The sequence below is a fragment of the Lygodium microphyllum genome, chromosome 27 (assembly GCF_053477565.2).
Source record: "Lygodium microphyllum isolate KBCC chromosome 27, Lygodium_microphyllum_v1.1.10, whole genome shotgun sequence".
NCBI lineage: Eukaryota > Viridiplantae > Streptophyta > Polypodiopsida > Schizaeales > Lygodiaceae > Lygodium > Lygodium microphyllum.
In genome coordinates this window covers 58,496,948-58,515,546 of record NC_141161.1, presented here as the reverse complement: position 1 = coordinate 58,515,546, position 18,599 = coordinate 58,496,948, and the positions used below count along the sequence as shown (strand labels likewise).

Here is an 18,599-nt window from a genome sequence, read left to right as displayed (position 1 = left end):
CAAAATAGTATGCTAGATTCATATGTGATGAAGGTGTGGTTGAGGGAAGAAGGATGTAGGAGGGACTAGAGTCATTACTTACATTTACACCACGTGTGAATTTAAGTGACATGTTTGTTAGCCCATGCCATGCTATCATTGTCCATGTAGTTAATTGCATGGGAGGTGGGCAAGGTTTGTCTAACTAAACAGAGCATTGAGAATGAAGACATCGACATGAGTGAGAGGGTCAAAGAAAATGAAATCTAATTTGTAGTAAGTACATAATCTGTAGTGGTGGGAACACACAAGAAAAAGAGGAGCTCATTGTGAAGAGTAGAAGCAGCCCAAACAAAGGGTAACCTTTACTTGGAAGAAGCCACACTTGTGGAGATTCTCACACCTAGTCTTGGTAAGTTTATGGAAGTTAGCAACAGAGGTATTGCATGTAGAGTGACTCTCGATGCAGGTAATGTGTTTAAAATGTGCTCAAATTCAACACAAGGGTAGTGCTAGCTTTCTTCACAAGTAAGCCTTTGAAAGCAATGAAGGTTGCCAACTAGTTTAATATTATACTTAAACCTAAGAGGGCTATTGATTAGATTTATTATGTTGGGAGAGCATTTTTGGAGGAGCTATTCAATACCCAGGAGGCAGCTTTATAAATGTTGGACAAGAGTGTGTTTTCTTGGGTTATTGACTTGGTATATATCAACAGTGGCAACATGTGAAAAAAAAAATAGATATAAAAAAGGCATTTGATAAGGTGGGATGGAGCTACTTAGGGAATGTATTGAGGAAAATTGGATTTTGTGAAAAGATTGCTAACTTACCATTCATGCTAGGAGAGGAGGTGCAAGCTATTATCTCAACTAATGGAGTTGTTTAAGGGCCATTTGTGGTAAGGAGAGGAGTGAGGCAAGGATGTCCTATAAGTCCTCTTCTTTTTATAGTGGCAATGCATCCATTGTTTTGCTTATAGAAAAATTGGCCATGGATGTGTGATAGGAGGAACAAAATATTGGAATGAATAGCTTGTAGTGCAAGAGTTTGCTGATGATTTAATGTTGATGTTGAAAGCCAAAAAGGATAACATGGAGATGGCTATGAAAGTACCAAATCGGTATGAGCAAGCAACATGATTCAAGATTAATATAAACAAATCGTCTTTCATCAATGTTACTAAGGAGTATCTATTAAATTTAGGATGGAGAGGGAAGATTATTAACAAAGGAAATGTATGGAGGTACTTGGGAATTCTATAGAAGTTGAAATCAGTGAAGGGAATAGAATGAGGTGCTTAATAAAATCAAGGTGAAACTTAGTAGTTGGAACTCTACCAGTTGGCCAGCCTAAAATCTTGTCACTTTTTCTTTTTCTTGTGATCAAAATTTATCTACCCTTGTTGCTTTAGAAGCGGAGGTGCAAAGAACAAGGGATGCTATGGTGGAACATTTCTCTAGGGGATGCTAAGGAAGAGGACATACTAGACACCTATATCCATGGAGAGCATCAAAAGAGACTCAAAAGTTAGAGGCTTAGAGATGCTTAGGATAAGAGATGAAGTTGCCAAGGCAAGATCTAAACTTCTTAGAAGTCAAGATGTAGCATGGGCTTGCATGTTAGCTAGGATTCTATCTACATCAAATAAGAAAATTTGTCATAGTTAGGGGTTAATGGGTTTTGACAACTTAACAACACAAGCATTGAAAGAGGTTAGAGCTCTTGGGTTCTGCACTAACATTGTCAAAGACTAGCTAGCTATACTTGACAATCTAGAGTGGGATATCTAAAAAATCCCTATAGAGAGTGAGGAGAATATGCACTAGTTTTGGGTTTTTACACCTACTATTGTAGGTAAATTGGGAAGAAGAGTCACAAACATAACTTAGCTAGAAGCTTTCAAAATAGCGTATTGGCTCAATTAATATGGAAGGTTCATTTCCTTTGAAGAATACTAGAGTATGAGAGTCCCCAAGTCTCTTAAAGCTCCCATGGGAAGCTATCAAGCCACACATATTAGAGCTGGTCAATATAAAAAGAGGGAAAGGAATGATATGCTTGCTACATACTTTGATTCCAAGAAAGCCTTTAGTTGTTTGCTTGAATGTTTGGATTCTAATGGAAATAAAAGGACTAGACCATTTGAATATGTAGAAGGTGTAAACAATCTAGGGTATTAATGTCATGGTAGAAGAACTCACCAAAGCATTGAAGCAAACATGGTCTCTACACATGCCACTAAACAATGGATTTTTTTCTAGAAAGTGTTTAGAGGAGGATTGAAAGGTGAGAGAATAGAGTACCATACTAGAAATATAGGACAGAGGTGAGAGAAGACATGAAAGCTACAAACAAGAAGGTAAGATGAAGAGATTGTAATTATATTAATATAAAGTGATGAAAAATTACAAGTCTAAACACCTTATATACCTATGTCAATGTAACAAGGTATTGTAAAGAAACCATCCAAAAATAATGTTTCTTTCTAGCTTTTTACAATCCATCCCTTCTTGAAGGTTTTAGCCCACAAAAACAAAATTACAATGTTTGAAAATGATGGGCAACACAAAATACTACTCTGTTTGACAACCATAAAAATAATGGGAAATAAATTAGAAGAATCAAATATTTTGATTGGAATGAAGACACAAAGAGAAGTCTCTACTATGTGCACCATTTGGTTATCTTTAAAAGAGAATTGGAGCCTTTAAATCTTCAAGAAAAGGTCTCTATAGTTAGTAGAAAACTTAGTGGAAAAACATGCTTTGCTTGACAAGACACTACCATAACTCCTCATTGAGTGGTCCAAATAGGGTGTGCCACACATTTAAATGTAGCTCTCAAAGAGTACTTTGGCCGTATGTAGGTGGCAATATGTAAAAAATTAGGAAAAATAAAAACTATTCGAAAATATATTGATGTCTAGGTCTTGTCAACACATAAACTAGTCACTAATGCATCTTGCAAGTAGGAAAACTCATCCATTATAGAATCAAGCCTCAAAGAATCTTCCTCAAGTGGCAAACATCTAAGCAAACATCTACACTTAATCAAGTACTCAATGATAGATTTGGAGCAAAGTGTCTTCTTGCACTATCCTATGATCTCCTTAGGGATGTGTTGTATGAGACCTTTGTCAATGGGAGGCATCTCATCTATTGTATCCACTTGGGTGCCATAAAATGGTTTGAGCTAACTAACGTGAAAAACATTATGAATCTTAGTTAAAGAGGGGTAGTTCCAGTCTATATGCCAAGTCTCCTATGTGCTTCAAAATCATGTATGGTTCATAAAACTTGTAGGTAAGTTTGTTGTATTGGAACCATCTTTCAAGGTAGAGTAAGACTTGGGTTCTTTTAGCAAAACCAACTCTCCTTCTTGAAACTCCATAGGGCATCTCTTCTCATCAACATAAATCTTCATTTGTTCTTGGGATTTTCTAAGATTCACCTTGCACTATTGAAGACAAGTCTACATCCTCTCTAATTCCTATGTTCCATGAGAGTTTATCTTCTAATTGAAAATGACTATAGGAAGGCACACTTTATAGCCATACAAGGCCTCGAAGGGTGAAAATTTGATTCTAGCATGGGTAGAGTTGTTATAAGAAAAATCAATCAAGTGTAACCAATAATCCTACACATGCTACACATCATGACAAAAATGGTAAAGGTAAAGGTAGGTCTCTAACCACTTATTAACCCTTTATGTTTAGCCTTCAACTTGTGGATGATAGGCTATAGAAGGAGCCAACTTAGTACCTATGGAGTTGAATACCTCCTACCAAAAGTTACTCGTATACTTTCTATCCCTATTATGTACAATCACCTATGGAAATCCATGTAACTTGAAGATATGCTCCATGAGTTGACTAGCTACTTGTAATGTAGTGAACCCCATCTTCATGGGAATAAAATATGGTGCCTTGTGAGTCTTTTTACCACTACATAGATGCTATTCCATTCCTTTTTAGTTGTAGGAAAGACAATAATAAAATCTATGGTTATATACATCCACTTTCCTTTAGGAATGGACAATGGTTGTAATAAAAATCCTAGCTTATGAGACTACTATCCTTATTTTGTTGGCATGAAATGCACTTCATGACATAATCCTTTATATCTTTTCACAATACCTTTTGGTGGAAATCTTTTGCTAATTTTATCGTAGGTCCTAAATACAAAAAAATGTCCAATTGTAGGTGAAGAATGCATCTCTTCTATCATTTTTAGTTTGAATTGAGAAGTAAATCTAGGTGAAGAATGCATCTCTTTTATCATTCTTAGCTTGAATTGAGAAGTAGACGGACTAAAAATCTTGGCATTGAGCTAGATGAGGCCATTTGTAAGTTGAAAATGTGAGTTTTCTTCCTTTAGTCCTTGTTGTAATTTTTGAAATATATGGTTGAGCTCTTCATTCGAAAGATAGGCTTCCTATAGCTCTTTAGCCTAATCACAATGTAACTTAGTCATGGCTGAAACTTTACATGCCCACATCCTAGAAAGAGAATTAGCCACTATATTATCCTTGCCCCATGTATGTGTGATCTCAAATCATAATTTTGTAGGGTAGCCACCCACCTATACTGCTTGTTAGAAGTGAGATTTGATTGGCTAAGGAAGTACTTAAGGACCATGTGATCACTCTTGACCCTAAAACACTTGCCATATAAGTAATGTTGTAACTTTTTGATTGCATGGAGTATAGCCAATATCTCTTAGTCATACACATTCGTAGCCATCTCTTTATTTGTGAGCTTGCGATTCTCAAAGGTAATGACACCATGCTCTTGCCTCTATCCCATTGGCATTACACTGTATGGTAAAATCCTTAGAGAAGTCTGGGCATACTAAAATAGGAGTAGAAGTGAGGAGTTCCTTTAACTAATTCAAGCTTCTATTTGCAAGGGTATCCTAAAAGAAAGCTTCCTTCTTCAAAATGTTAGTCAAAGGAGCTATTATAGTTGCATAATGTTGTATGAACCTTTGGTAGAATGTTGATAGACCAAGGATTCCTATAAGAGAAGTAGTAGTGCTAGGTGTTGACCAATCTCTAACACATTGCACATCCCTTTCTCATTGATAATGTGGCGCGGCCTAATCACTCCATCTCTATTTTCATGAATGAACACTTTTTCTAGTTATCAAAGAGTTTGTGATGCCTTAATACATCAAATACCTTCCTCATATGTGATAAATGGTTCTCCAATGTCTTGCTATAAATCAATATGTCATCAAAGAACACTAGAACAAACTTAAAGAATAAAATCTTATTCATCATTTGAAAGGTGGCTAGAACATTGGTTAGCCCAAATGGCATCATAAACAAATGGCATAACCCATAATCAATCCTAAAGGCTGTTTTAACCTCATCACCCTCTTGCATACACATCTGATGATATCCTCATCTCAAGTCAATCTTAGTAAAGAACTTAGCCCCCATCAAGCAAATCGTCCACTCTAGGAGTAGGATACTTATTCTCCATTGTGATCTTGTTTAGATTTGTAATATCCCCCCCCCCCCCCTTGAGAGAAATTTTAATTTTTTTAAAAAACTCTCACTCTCTCTCCCCCTACCGACTGCATGGCGGGGAGAGAGAGAGTGTGTGTGTGAGTAAGAGGGAGTTAGGGGGGGGCATGTAGCCCCCCAAGTGGGAGGGGTGGCGGCCGCTAGACGACCATCTTCCACCTCCTCCCTCCCCCCTATAAAGCCCCTCGTGGGGCTGAGGCACAGCGGCCCCCCCTGCTACTACAACACGGCCCCCTCCATCTGGACAAGAGCCCCCCCTCTGCCTGGACAACGCTCTCCCCCCTCTTGCCGTGGCAGCAGCAGGCAGCCCCCCCTTCTTCGACACCAATCCGCAACATCATCACGTTCTCCCCCTAGTGATCGTCAACCTGCCGTCGTGCAGAGGCTCTCCCGTGATCAACGCTAAGGGAGAGGGAGAGAAGAGAGAGAAGAAGAAGAAGAGACGAAGAAGAAGAAGAGAGAGAAGAGAGAAGAGAGAGAAGGAGAAGAAGAGAGGAGGAAGAAGAAGAAGAGAGAAGAGAGAGAAGAGGGAGAGAGAGAAGGAGAAGAAGAGAAGAAGAAGAAGAGAGAGAGAGAGAGAGAGAGAGAGAGAGAGGACAAGAAGAGAAGAAGAAGAAGAAGAAGAAGAAGAAAAAGAGGGAGAGAGAGAAGGAGAAGAAGAGGAAGGGAGAGAAAGAAGGAGAAGAAGAGGGAGAGAGAAGGAGAAGAAGAGAGAGAGAGAGAGAGAGAGAGAGAGAGAGAGAGAGAGAGAGAGGAGGGAGAGGAAGAGAAGGAGAAGAAGGAGAGAGAAGAAGAAGAGGGAGGAGAAGAAGGAGAGAGAATAAGAAGAAGAGGGAGGAGAAGAAGGAGAGAGAAGAAGAAGAAGAAGAGGGAGAGAGAGAAAGAGAAGAAGAAGGAGAAGAAGAAGAAGAGGGAGGAGAAGAAGGAGAGAGAAGAAGAAGAAGAAGAAGAAGAAGAGGGAGAGAGAGAAGGAGAAGAAGTAAAACAAGAGTGAGAGAGAAAGAGAGAGGGAGAGAAGACTATGAGATGAAGAGGGTAAGATAGAAGGAAAACAAATTGGGGAGAGGGTAAAAGAAGAAGAAGAGTTATGCATGTTTGAAGTCACATTGATTGGCCTTAGATTCTTTATGAACCCTTGTACCACTTCCTTCTACCAAGGCAAGAGCGGTTGATTTACCTCAAGGGTTACAAGACCAAGAATGCACAAGGATGGCACCCAAGAGATGAGTTACAGGGAGCACAAGTGCTGAAGTTGCAAACGGAGCTAGGAACATACCCAATGCAAGTGGAGACATGAATACCACCAACCCTCCAGCAACTATAGCTCATATCCAGGTTGTACCAAGATTTAGATTCTTCTCACACATCTTGAATTCTTAAATAGAGGTAGAATTGCATGCATAAAATAGGTAAAAGTCATTAGTGTTACATTAGATGAGAATAGGAAAGGAGACTAAAAAACAAGTAACAATAGATGATGCATTGAAGGAAAATTGCATAAAATATAATAAGAAGCGTGTTAAGGTTGCATAGGAAGATTGCATCAATTTTAACGTACATTGAAGTGCTTGAATTCAAGTTTTGTATGATAGCCTTGAAATTGTAGGATAAAGGTAAAAGTTGTCTTAGAGAGAAGATGGGCAAGTTAGACCCTAATCTGACATATCATGAAAAACATAAATGCATGTATTCACCATTAAAGGGATTAAGATGGGTTGATCTTCTACCCTAAATAGGTGGCCTTGATTAATAAAGGTCAAGGTGAAATCACATAGATCATTAAAAATATCTAGAAGATAACCGTTAAAGTTGTTCCTTGAGCAACCCTACATCCCAAGGGGGAGAGTAAACCCAAGGAAGGCAGTATATCAAGACTGAAAATGATTTAAGTAGGGATAAGATAAGTTCCAATGCAACGGTGGCTTAAGGGACTTGTTGAGATGGTTTACCGTTGATGTTTCTAATGAGGGTTGACCTTGTTTGAGATGGAAAAGAGGTTAGTAAGTAGAGTGGTTACTTGCTGGATTAGGAAATGATGTTTTTCTAGTTAAAGGATGTTGGGCTGGTTGTTTCAGCTTGATTGTTTCCGAAAGGATACTTAAGGATTGATTGTGGTTTTGGATGAATATCCAAGTGATTTTCCTAGTAAATGTTATTAGGCCTGTTGCTTTAGCTGTGGATGATTTCCTAAAGGGATAATTAAGGAAGGATGGCGCTAGCTACCCCCGCAAACCACCAAACCCTAACCAAGAGGGTTATGAATCCGTGCCGGGAATGTGGACCGAACCCACCGCGAGAGGTCTCTTCGTGGAAATTACTTGGTGTAGAAGGATGCTTGGGTGCCAGGGGGCACTGGCCGTAAATCCCAATGCCTCCGGACCCTACACAAGTGTTCTACGTGACTCGAGATAGGATCTCGAGGCCTTGATACTAGTTATAAGGCATAATCTTGGTAGGATAAACCTTCGGGTTTTTATTTTCGGGAGACAGAAGGATTCTTCTACGGAGGCACAAAGGGACACTTAATTCTCTTGTATGGGCGGGAGACAAACATTAACATGAAGATAAGTTATGATCCTGTTTTATCTTGTCTTTGTGTCCGTGCCCTAAATTACGTAAAGGAACTTGTGATTAATGGGTTAATTAAGGAAGCTATTTTTATATGTCAAACATAATGTGTTGTAGGTAATTAGATAACTAAAACAACCCCCAAGGAAAGCGTGGTGGATGTGACCCCGATGGGTCTATCCTATGGAAGGGTGGTCTCAGTTAGCCGAGAGCTTTCCTCAAAAGAAATGTTAACGAGAAATGTTAGGAAAAGTCGGACGATGACCTTAGACAATGTTGGTTAGAACCCTGATTCATACAGTTTTAGGGGACTGGAATGGGACTATGCCCTATGGGCAAAGAGGTCGAGAGATGCATCCCTCTCTTTCCCATTCTCTTTGAACCAAGTGCGGTATGAGTGTGCTTTGGTCCAGTTGTATCTCCGCAAAAAAGCGGAGTAGTTGTAGACCAACGCTAGAAGGCTGTTAGAAAGGCCCAACTACGAGGAACCCAAACTTCAGGTCGATCCTAGTGGGAACAACCGGATACTTCCATGTGGGGCAGACTCGGGAAGACCTAGATCGCAAACCCTGTGACATTCCTTGCGAGTGCCAGGCGGCACTTTCTAGACTCTCTTCCCGATGGGCTGCTAAGACGTGTCCCACAAGCGGATGAGCGAACACATTACAAGATTCTTGTAGTCTATACACATTCTAAAGGATTTGTGTTTCTTCTTCACTAACAAGAACGATGAAGCATACGGTGAAGAACTAGGCTCAATGAAACCCACCTCTAAAAGCTCCTTGATTTGTTTGGCCATTTCGTCAGGATCACATTTAGATAATCTGTAGGGTGATTTACTGCTCTCTTGGGAGGTAATGATGTGTACTTCAAGTAAATTCCTATACTCCTCAAGTAGATATTTTAATACTGGATGATAAATTGATTCCTTGGATTGATGTTTTACCTCTTTATTTAAGTGTAAAATAAAAATCTGAGAGCTTTTTTAATACTCCTTCTTGAGCTGCTTAATGGTGATAAGTTGAAAATTTAACTTACTATGGATTTATTATAGATAGATAGATTGCCCATCAATATCAAACTCCATGTATAATTGCAAAAATCCATAGCAATCCTTCCTAAAGTCATCAACCAATTATACTCAAGTACTACATCTGTGGGCCCCATTTCCAATGCAATTAATTTCATCTTCGCTTCATAGTTTTCAACCAAATGTATGTGAACCTATGGACACATCTGGATGCTAATTTTATCTTCGCCATTAGCTACTTGAACTCTTATGGGCTATTGTAATTCAGTGGAGAGATAATTTAGCCCATCAATGATTGACTTATTTACAAAACTATGTGTACTGTTACTATCTATCAAGATAAACACATCTTTCACATGAATGGTACCCTTAACCAAAGTGTATTAGGGCTCCTAAAGACTTTCTAGGTATCAATAGAGTTAGAATGAAGTGTATGGTAGCAATATGTAAATTAGTCCCACCCAAATCAAATGGAACATGTCCATTAGGGTCAAAATGACAAGCCATCAACTAGGTCGTAAGATTGGTCCTACTGAAGATCCTCATTATGATCCTCAAATATAGCTTGTGCACCCGTAGTTGGTTTCTAAATTTCTTTCTCATTAACATCTTAAAGCATAATCATGATGTAATTTTTAGCTTTGTTATTTTTGTAAGTATGCTTGGATGCATTATTAGGTACGTACTTTTCATTGCATTTGAAACATGGACCCATCTTTGCAATCTCTAAAAAGATCCATAGATATGAATTTTCCACCAAATTATTATTGGGTCTACTATCACCTTGTTTAGGCTCAATTTTATGTCGGTTGACTGCTAGCTTTGAAGCACTTTATTGCCTTGAAGTATTAAATGTGGGATACATGGAAACTTTGGGGCTGCCAAATGAAGTGCTAGATCCACCAAAATTTCCATCAAAGTTGCATTGTCTATATATAGCCCTTTACAATCCAAAAGAAGCTAGCATAAGGATATCCTTCTTGTACTTACAAGCATATATCTCAATCAATTCAATAGCTTGGAATAGTATGGGAAGTTTTTAGGCCATGACATCAACTAATAGATTAGGCTCTAGACCATAGATATATTTATATAACTTTGCATCATTGCTCACACTCCCTACATACATGGTAAGATTCAAGAACTAGTTGGCATACTCTCTAATAAATAGGCTATTTGGTCTAATAGATACCACCTTCTAGCTAGCTTCTCTTTCTCTATGGGAGATACAAACACTTGAGCCATTTTTGCTTTGAAAACTTTGCAACTATCAACTAGTTGGTTCTCTCTTTTAATTTACCTCCAGTATGTATGAGCGAAGCCCGAAGGTGAAGCAGAACAAAATGGATATTTTAATCATTAGACCTAGGGAAGAAGATGTGTAAAGTGATGAAAAATTACAAGTCTCAACACCTTATATACCTATGCTATTGTGACAAGGTATTATCCATCTAAACATAATGTCTCTTTTTAGCTTCTTATAGAAAATGACTATAGGAGCTCTTAGCTCAGGTGACAAAATTTTCTAGAGTGTAATTTCAAATGGTCTATGTTATTGTGTTAGCAAAAAAAGCTTTCTTTTGGGAGGAAAGTAAAGATGTATCCTATGAAGGTTTGAAGCAAACAAAAGGTCTAAGCAGATCGCCAGTTTGTTTACAATCCACATCATAGCACTGAAGTCTCTATAGGGGGCCAAACCCAACACCTCTTGTTATTTGGTTGTATCACAAGCCAAGTCTTTTTTACATGTCCAGTATACTTGGCAAGATGGGGAGTAGGGATTTGGGTAAGCTTTTAGGCATCTTTTTAAAAATCTTTACTACCATCACCACATAATATCTGACTTATTATTAGTAATAATAAATTTTTTGTTACAAAGTGAGAGAGAGAGAGAGAGAGAGATTATTTCAACATTCAACTCTCTCTCTCTCTCTCTCTCCCCCAAGAGACTGTTAGGCATATATTGTAGGATGGATGCATTGTTGGGCCTCTTTGGTAGGATATTTTGGGTGTTAGGGACTTAATTTTTGGGCATCAGATAGTAATACAAGTCTCATTTCATCTTCACCTCTCTCTCTAAGCTTTCATGGCTTCTTTCTCTCTTTCAGTCTTTCTCTCTCCTTTTCTAGCCTTTCTCTCTCCTCGTCACTCACTTTCTCTCTCTTCCTCCAATCTTTCTCTCTCTTCTACACACTCTCTCTCCTCTTCTTCTCTCTCTGACTCTCTTCTTGACAAGTGGTATCAGAGCTCTAGTTATGATCCATTTAGTTACCTTACATGCTCAATTACCATCGTTTTCAATTAAAATTCCAAGAAGCTTCATGTACACAAGGACATGCACTAAAATGGAGGAGCACTGAAGGACTCAAAGGTCAAGGACCAGGAGGACAGCAGTCTGAGCATTAATGGAGTCCTTGGACCAAGTTTAAAGGTTGGAAGACCAGATTTAGCAACTCATCACTAACTTTGAGGTAAAATTTAGGATTCCTGGTTAAAGAGGGTTTCAAAAGACTTAGAGGAGACTATTTTCTCTTCAACCTTTTGAGAACATGCATTTTCTTCTTCTTCTTGGAGATTTCTTTCAAGCTTTCATGGAGGAAATCCCTTCTACTATATTGATCACTTGCTCATTGTGGGAGATAACTACAAGAAATGTGTTCTTGACATCATAAGCTTCTAATAGATGACCATCTTGATGATTATTAATGGAGTGATGGTAGCCATTTTCAGCTTGCAAGAGATGCATCCTCATGTGCTATTCTAACAGCCTCAGTGCAAGCACTTCCAGAAGATAGTTGGTTGCCAAGAGCTCATTTTGATTGTTGGATTCTCTGGATTGCTTCTTGTAGGGTTTCAGATAACCAACCCCTCTTCTATAGTGTACAAGTCAGAGTGCACATGTAAAAGATCTAATGTTGCCTTCACAGGTAGAAAGTGGGAGTGAGGAACATTAATACCAATTGCCTTGTCAAAAAAACCTAATAGCCGCTCCTGCTGCTGTTTCCAACTGTAGAGCTTTAACACCATCTACTTCCTTTGGATTAGGAATTATCTCCATCTGAAGAGCATCAGCTTCAACAAGTCTTTTAATAGCTTTGAGGTTCATCCAGATGTTATTTGTATTGAAAATTTTGAACTTCTCAATCGACTTGAACTCACCAACATGCTCGTCAGGAAGTTGGGCAATCTCCAGAAGCTGAACTCTGCCCTAATAAGAAATAAGTGTCCCGCCCTTAACATCTGCTAAAGTCTTGGGGGTGACCTCCATGTAGTACTCATTCTTGTTCTGAAGGAGATGATTTAAAATTTGTAAATCTATAGCTCCCTATCTGCAGGCTGTGTATTCATAAGGGATCAAATTTAATCCATCTCTCACTGCAGTTACAACACAAGACTCTGCAATGTTTGATTTGCAATTGGTACCATGACCAACTTCCCCTTCCACTCAGGGTGATGCATCAGCAGTTGTTCCATTGCCATAAGTTTCAAGCTGATGCCTTGGAAAACATCAAGATCATCAACTCCAAGAATCACAATCTTGTCTGCAAATTGTGACTTCAACTCAAGTGCTTTTTTTGTGTCTCCTCGTGCTTCAGATTTCCCATCAAGAGACCAATGTGAATGCCCACCGGCATTGATCTTGATACCTACCTTCCTTCCAAAGTACTCTAAGCCAATATATCCCCTTTGCGATTTAAATTGAAGCCCCAAAATCCTGCTACAACAGGAAAGGAAGTGTCTGGCATAGTTGAAGGTATGGAAACTAATCAAAATCTGCATTAAGGAGGCCCCATAGGATCTCTTCCCACATAGGAAGTGTTGGATAAATCTCTGAAGTCGCAAAAGCCATCATAATACGTGTGTTTAAGATCTAGAGAAACAAACATAGGCAAACAATTGAATTTCTCAAGCAATGTGGCTGCCACATGACGTCCTGTTTAGGAACATCGATATCCACACTCAAGCATTCAACATATAAAAACTCTGTTTTCTTTGGGAGGCCATCTCTAATTTGCAAGAGAAGAGAGTTTTCATCCCAGTAGAAGGACCATAAGCCATTCAAGCCTTTATTGGCATGTATAGGTAGCAAGTGGGCTACAATCATAGTTCTTTCATGTGGGATCATAGGTGAAGTGTTTGGGAGAGACCCATTGATGCTTCCACCATCTCGAAAGTCCAAAATGACACATGCCATTTTCATTACTTTGACAGGTTTCTAATCATACTTGACAAAGTGAGGGAATAGCTTGTTGTGAGGTCCAAAAAATTGGCGTTGACACTAATTTTGAGACATCCTCTATAATTCTAGCATATTTGAGATGTTACAAGGGTAGCAGGCCTTCCAACTTCTGAATGTTCTGGATGTATCCAGCATTTGTAATGATTTGCAGCCATGTTTGAGGTGTGCCAAGCCTTCAACATCAATGATGTGGCAAGAAACCAAGCTCAAAGATTCTTCTCTTGGGGCTGAGCATTGCAACCATGGAGATTATTGGAGCATGATGTAGCATCTTGGAGCACTCAACAAATGTTGAATCATTGTTTGATTGTTGACGAAGGGAATTTGGTATGGCAACCTCTATATTATGCCAAACTCCCTTTTGCCACAAAGTGAATGAGGTAAGGGCACCACCTAGTCATGGAAGAGTGGACTAGGACGCTATGCAAGAGGGAGAGGAGCTTGTGAGGGACAAGAGAGGAAAACTGAGAGAGAGAGAGAGAGAGAGAGAGAGAGAGAGAGAGAGAGAGAGAGAGAGAGAGAGAGAACTACAAAAAATATATGAATCAATAAAACTTAAGAGGACACAAGAGATGGAGAACCCTCAAGACATAACCAATGGACACCAATAGCATGGGCTTATTACACTATAGAGCATGCATATGCTATAGTAAGGGAATGAACTGCATAAGCTCAAGAGAGAGAATGGGTAAGGCTCAATAAGGCTGAGGAAAGCCTCTTGGCTCTCTCTTTTCAAATTACAAAGGAGAAAGCCTCTTTATATAGGCCTTGAGGGTGTTTAGGGAGGAGACTAAAATAGAATAAGAATTAACACCACCAAAGCTACATTAAGGCGGTTCCACCAATGTGGAGGCTCCATCTAGATGTTTTGTTAGCCAATTTTGTACTTAATCAAGTTCCATCATAGGTGAGTTGTCTCCATTCTTCCCCCCATACCTTGAGTCCAAGAGCTCTTCTATAAAAAAATAGAGAATCTTCATAAAATAAGATAATATCTAGCAATAAGGGAGAGAGAATGGTGAGAATTCATACATTACTACTACAATTAAGGATGATTTGAGGGTGATTTAGGAGGGGAATTGTAATGGTTTATTAGCTTGAGAGAGAGAAGAAGAGAGGGGAAAGGGTTGGGAGTCTAATGAATGATATTTTATGGAAGTATTAAGTGTAGTGAAGAAAGTGTGGGTGTGTATAAAATTGGGAGGTGGTCTCCACTGTAGTTGGAAAAAGTTGGCATCCACCATTTTAGTTATATCTCTCCACTCGTAGCTCTAAAAAATTATAAAAAAATACCAGCCAAAACTTCAGCTCACGTGCTATAACTTTCATGTTGAAAAGTTTTTTTGAATTGGAGTGAAAATATTTTTAAAAAAACTTACATAATCATGTGCCTAATTTTTCTTCCACTAATGCTTCCAAGAAGGGTCCCATTTGTTTGAATTATCATAAGGCTCCAAAGCCATTACATTATGAGCCTCACATACCCTTTGGATGGCTCCAAATCCATTTCATGTCTTTTCTTTTCACATTATACATTTTTCCTTCACATTCCTCCATTGATCTTTACTCTTCACCCCCCCTTAGTAAATCGGTCCATGAAATATTTCCATCCAGTGATTTCTTGGATTTCCCAAGAGGTTGTTCCCACCCTCTTCTTTATTTCAAACCTCCAAATGTACAAAAAATCAATAAAGTGTTAGATAAATATTTTTTTGTGATTTTCTCGGATCAATTGCCATCTTCATCAAGCATCATAAGGTACTTGGTTCTTGAACTCTTATTCTGTCAAATTCATTCTCTTGTTGAGCCATAAACAATTGCTTGAGAGAATGCAAGAGCTCAAGTAGGCACTAGGAGATAAATTTGATGCTTGTATGCTGTCCAATTCTTCATAGTCATTTTGTTTCACTCTCATTGCATTTGGAATGGGTAAATTCATGCTGAAACTCATTGAGGATTATTACTTCTGCTTACCTTAACCAATTGAGTTGTTGTTCTTGATTGAGCCACTTAATCATTTTTTAAAAAAAATCCAGTGTATAAGGGTAAGTCAGTAGTGAGTCACTGCTTGGTAAGCCCTACCCTTGATCCCAATTTTCCATTCCCTGCATTTCATGAAAGGCCCAATCCTCAATTTGTAAATGCACATCATGGTGGTTGCTTAGTAATAAATGTATGCCATATATACCCTAGGTGAGGAAAAAGCTTGATGCCAGGCGAGGTGGCAAGAAAAAAGAGGGGTGACCCCCCTTCCCATCAAAGACCCTCAAGGGGTGCACAACCCGGCCCGGGGGGCACTTTGCCCACATCCTGGTGATCCGAAGCTCAAACTTGTTTGTAGGTGCAGGGATATTTTTGGGACAGTGAGAATTGGCATGTCATGATGATGCCAATTGATGTCTATGATATATTGATGTACCACTGATGTACTTGCAATGATGTATGACTAAGAATCAATGCTAAAATGTATCTTTAGATACACATGCAGTCATGTATGCAATTATGACAGTGAATGCAACAAAAAGTACATGTATGATGCTCATATGTGAATGACACAGTCATGGGAATGCTCATTTCTTATGCTTAGTGTGGGAGCTCTCGCTCAACTGCCAAGACCCACGGAGCACTTATTGCTTCAAGCGTTTCAAGCCAAACACTAATGGCTACCTCTCACATAGCCGATGCACTACCTATCCATGAGTGTAGTGAGCTTACCTCCATGCCGATCGAGTTACCTCCTCTCCTGTGCACTCCGATAACTCCACGATCCAAGTGCAAGCTTCAAGCAAGCTCCATCCTCAAGCTCCACGCTCCACGCTCAATTGCCGTGAGCAAGATAAGAGAAGAGAAGAGAAGAGAAGAAGAGAGGAGAAGATGGAGAGCTTCTCCTCACCGGTCCCTCACCCTCACACACTCAGTCCCTCACACTTTCACACTCCCTCTCCCAAGCACAAGCTCAAGCAAGCAAGAAGAAAAAGAAGAAGAAGAGGAGAGGCACTTTTGGCCACACACAAGAATGAGCTTCTTATTCACTTTTCAACTTTATATACAAAACCCTAAATCCCTTTTGGGCGGTCATCCCCTTATCTCCTTTTTTACATGGTCGGCCTTGGCCTAGGCCCTTTTTCCCATTGTCCCCCTATCTTCCTAGCTTCCTTCCTACCGCCCATCTACCTTTACAAATTGCACAGGTGAGAGCCCCAGGTGAGAGCCCAGCACTCTTAAAATAAATCATGGTGTGCCTTGCACTTTTTTACAAAAGTATAGACTTGCACTTTTTCTCGTGCATCTTTTTCTTTGATTTAGGATTTTTCTACACTTCTTGTGTTTCCAAATTCATCTTGGTGTGCCTTCGTCTTCTGTTTTACTTTTGCCTTGGCCTTGTCTTTTGCTTGGATTTTTCGGCTTTTCCACCTTATTTGTTTGAGGGTTAACATTACCCCCCTCCTAGACAAGTACTATAAATGCATAGATTAGGCTTTAGGACAATTTGTCCTTTAGCAGCAGATAGACACTCTCGGGCCGCGAGGCCATGTGGGTGGGTTTGTCTGTTATGAGCATGAGGTACGGCTAGTGCCATAGCCAGTGGTGGCCCATTTGAGGTCCCATCAGTGGTGCATTTGTCGGGAGCTACCAACAAGTGGTGGTTCTCGAATCTAGGGTTTTTAGGGACCAAAAAAGCTGGTTTATGTCCTCTGATAAGGACCTTCAAGCCGAAATACAAAAAGCAGAACGTACTGAGAGGGCTAGATGGCGGTTGGATATTGTAAGACGCTATTCTCCTCAAAGGAGCAGCCCGATATGCACAGTCCCATGGCACTCACCATCATAGGTAGTAGGCTTTAGCATGCACAGAAGATGTGGGTGGCAAGGACATGTGTGGTTGCCTTGGAGGAGTTTTGGTGGTGGTGCGGATGAAGGTCATTGGGAGCACATTGGTGGCCTGGTTGGCTGGTGGTAGGGTTGTTGGAGTTGGTGATAGGGCTGTTCTTTGTTGGGAATTACATTGATGGTTAGCTCATGTATTGTTTTTTTTTGGGATTCTGGACGTGACGATTCTTTGGTGGACTGGCATGATGATAAAGGATAAGAATTCAAAGTTGAGTGTTAATGAAGAGCTGATGGTACTTTCGTTGGAGTCTTCAATACCTACAATTGAAAACCTCTCATATGGTCTCTCCTTAGGGGTTATTGTTGGTCTTCTTATTGTGCACAAGACATAGTTTTGATTAGTTTGGGAGACATGTCAAACGCTAAGCATGCTGAGAGTATTGTCCTACACTTGAGGACCCAAACTGTGTATATATTGTGGTGCAGATATTATGTGAGTGCACGTGCATACTTAGATATTACGTAGTTAGAAGATTGCTAGTCTGGTTCCTCATAGCAATGGGTGGATGAAGCAAGGGTTTGATGGGGTGGGAGAAATTGTTGATGTTGAGGAGAAGTACACTTGAAGGCTCTTGAGACATCATTTGTGATTTTGACAACATGATGTAGCATAATTGAGATTGTTGATGCCTTAGCTTTGGTAGCTGGTAGCTACTTGTAGTGGTTGAAGAGTACAATGTACTTTCCATGGTCTTCCATGCCTTGCTTACCACTATTGATTGCAATGGAACTGAGATGGAGTGCAAAAAAGAATTGTGCAAATGGTTTAGGGTGACAGGTCTAACCATAGGCGGGATGAGCTCCCTAGGTGTGTCCTGCCCTTGATGTGCCCTGAACAATTGTGGGGGATGTGTAAAAGGGCTAGGGGATTAGGGACGGAGCCAGCCGACCAAGGTCACTAAACGTACCCAATTTGAGGACCCCTAGGTGCTGTGTTGTGATCATGAGCACTTTTTTTTCTTTTTTTTTCCCCTTTTATTGGGATAAAATGAATACAACCAATGCAATACATTGAGGCTATCAGCCTTTCATTTGGATTGAGAAATGTGGAGATCCAAAGGTTGTGAAAAATGGATATTACAATTATGATTGTATTACTAGCCTCGATGCCAGAGGAACAGTTTTTGAGATGGAGAGATACACTTAAGATTTTGCAAACCTCTTTGCGACACGTGATGTCAGTACAATTGAGGTAACAACTGCCATGAGCCAAATGTAGAGCTTGACCCAGAAAGAGAGCGTAGCCAATGACTATGCTTTGGGCCATGCAATGTGGGCGGTCTGCAAGGGTGATTCTCGCTTTTTGGTAGTGAGGCTTCCATCGAGGCTCTTTGTTCTTGGTATTTTTGTTACTTTTTC

The 18,599-nt window shown here is 39.7% G+C and overlaps 1 pseudogene; it reads right to left on the bottom strand.

Annotated features, from left to right (window-relative positions):
• Positions 1-11,878: 11,878 nt before the first annotated feature.
• Positions 11,879-18,599, bottom strand: part of LOC148012352 (UTP--glucose-1-phosphate uridylyltransferase pseudogene) — a 32,523-nt pseudogene continuing 25,802 nt past the window's right edge.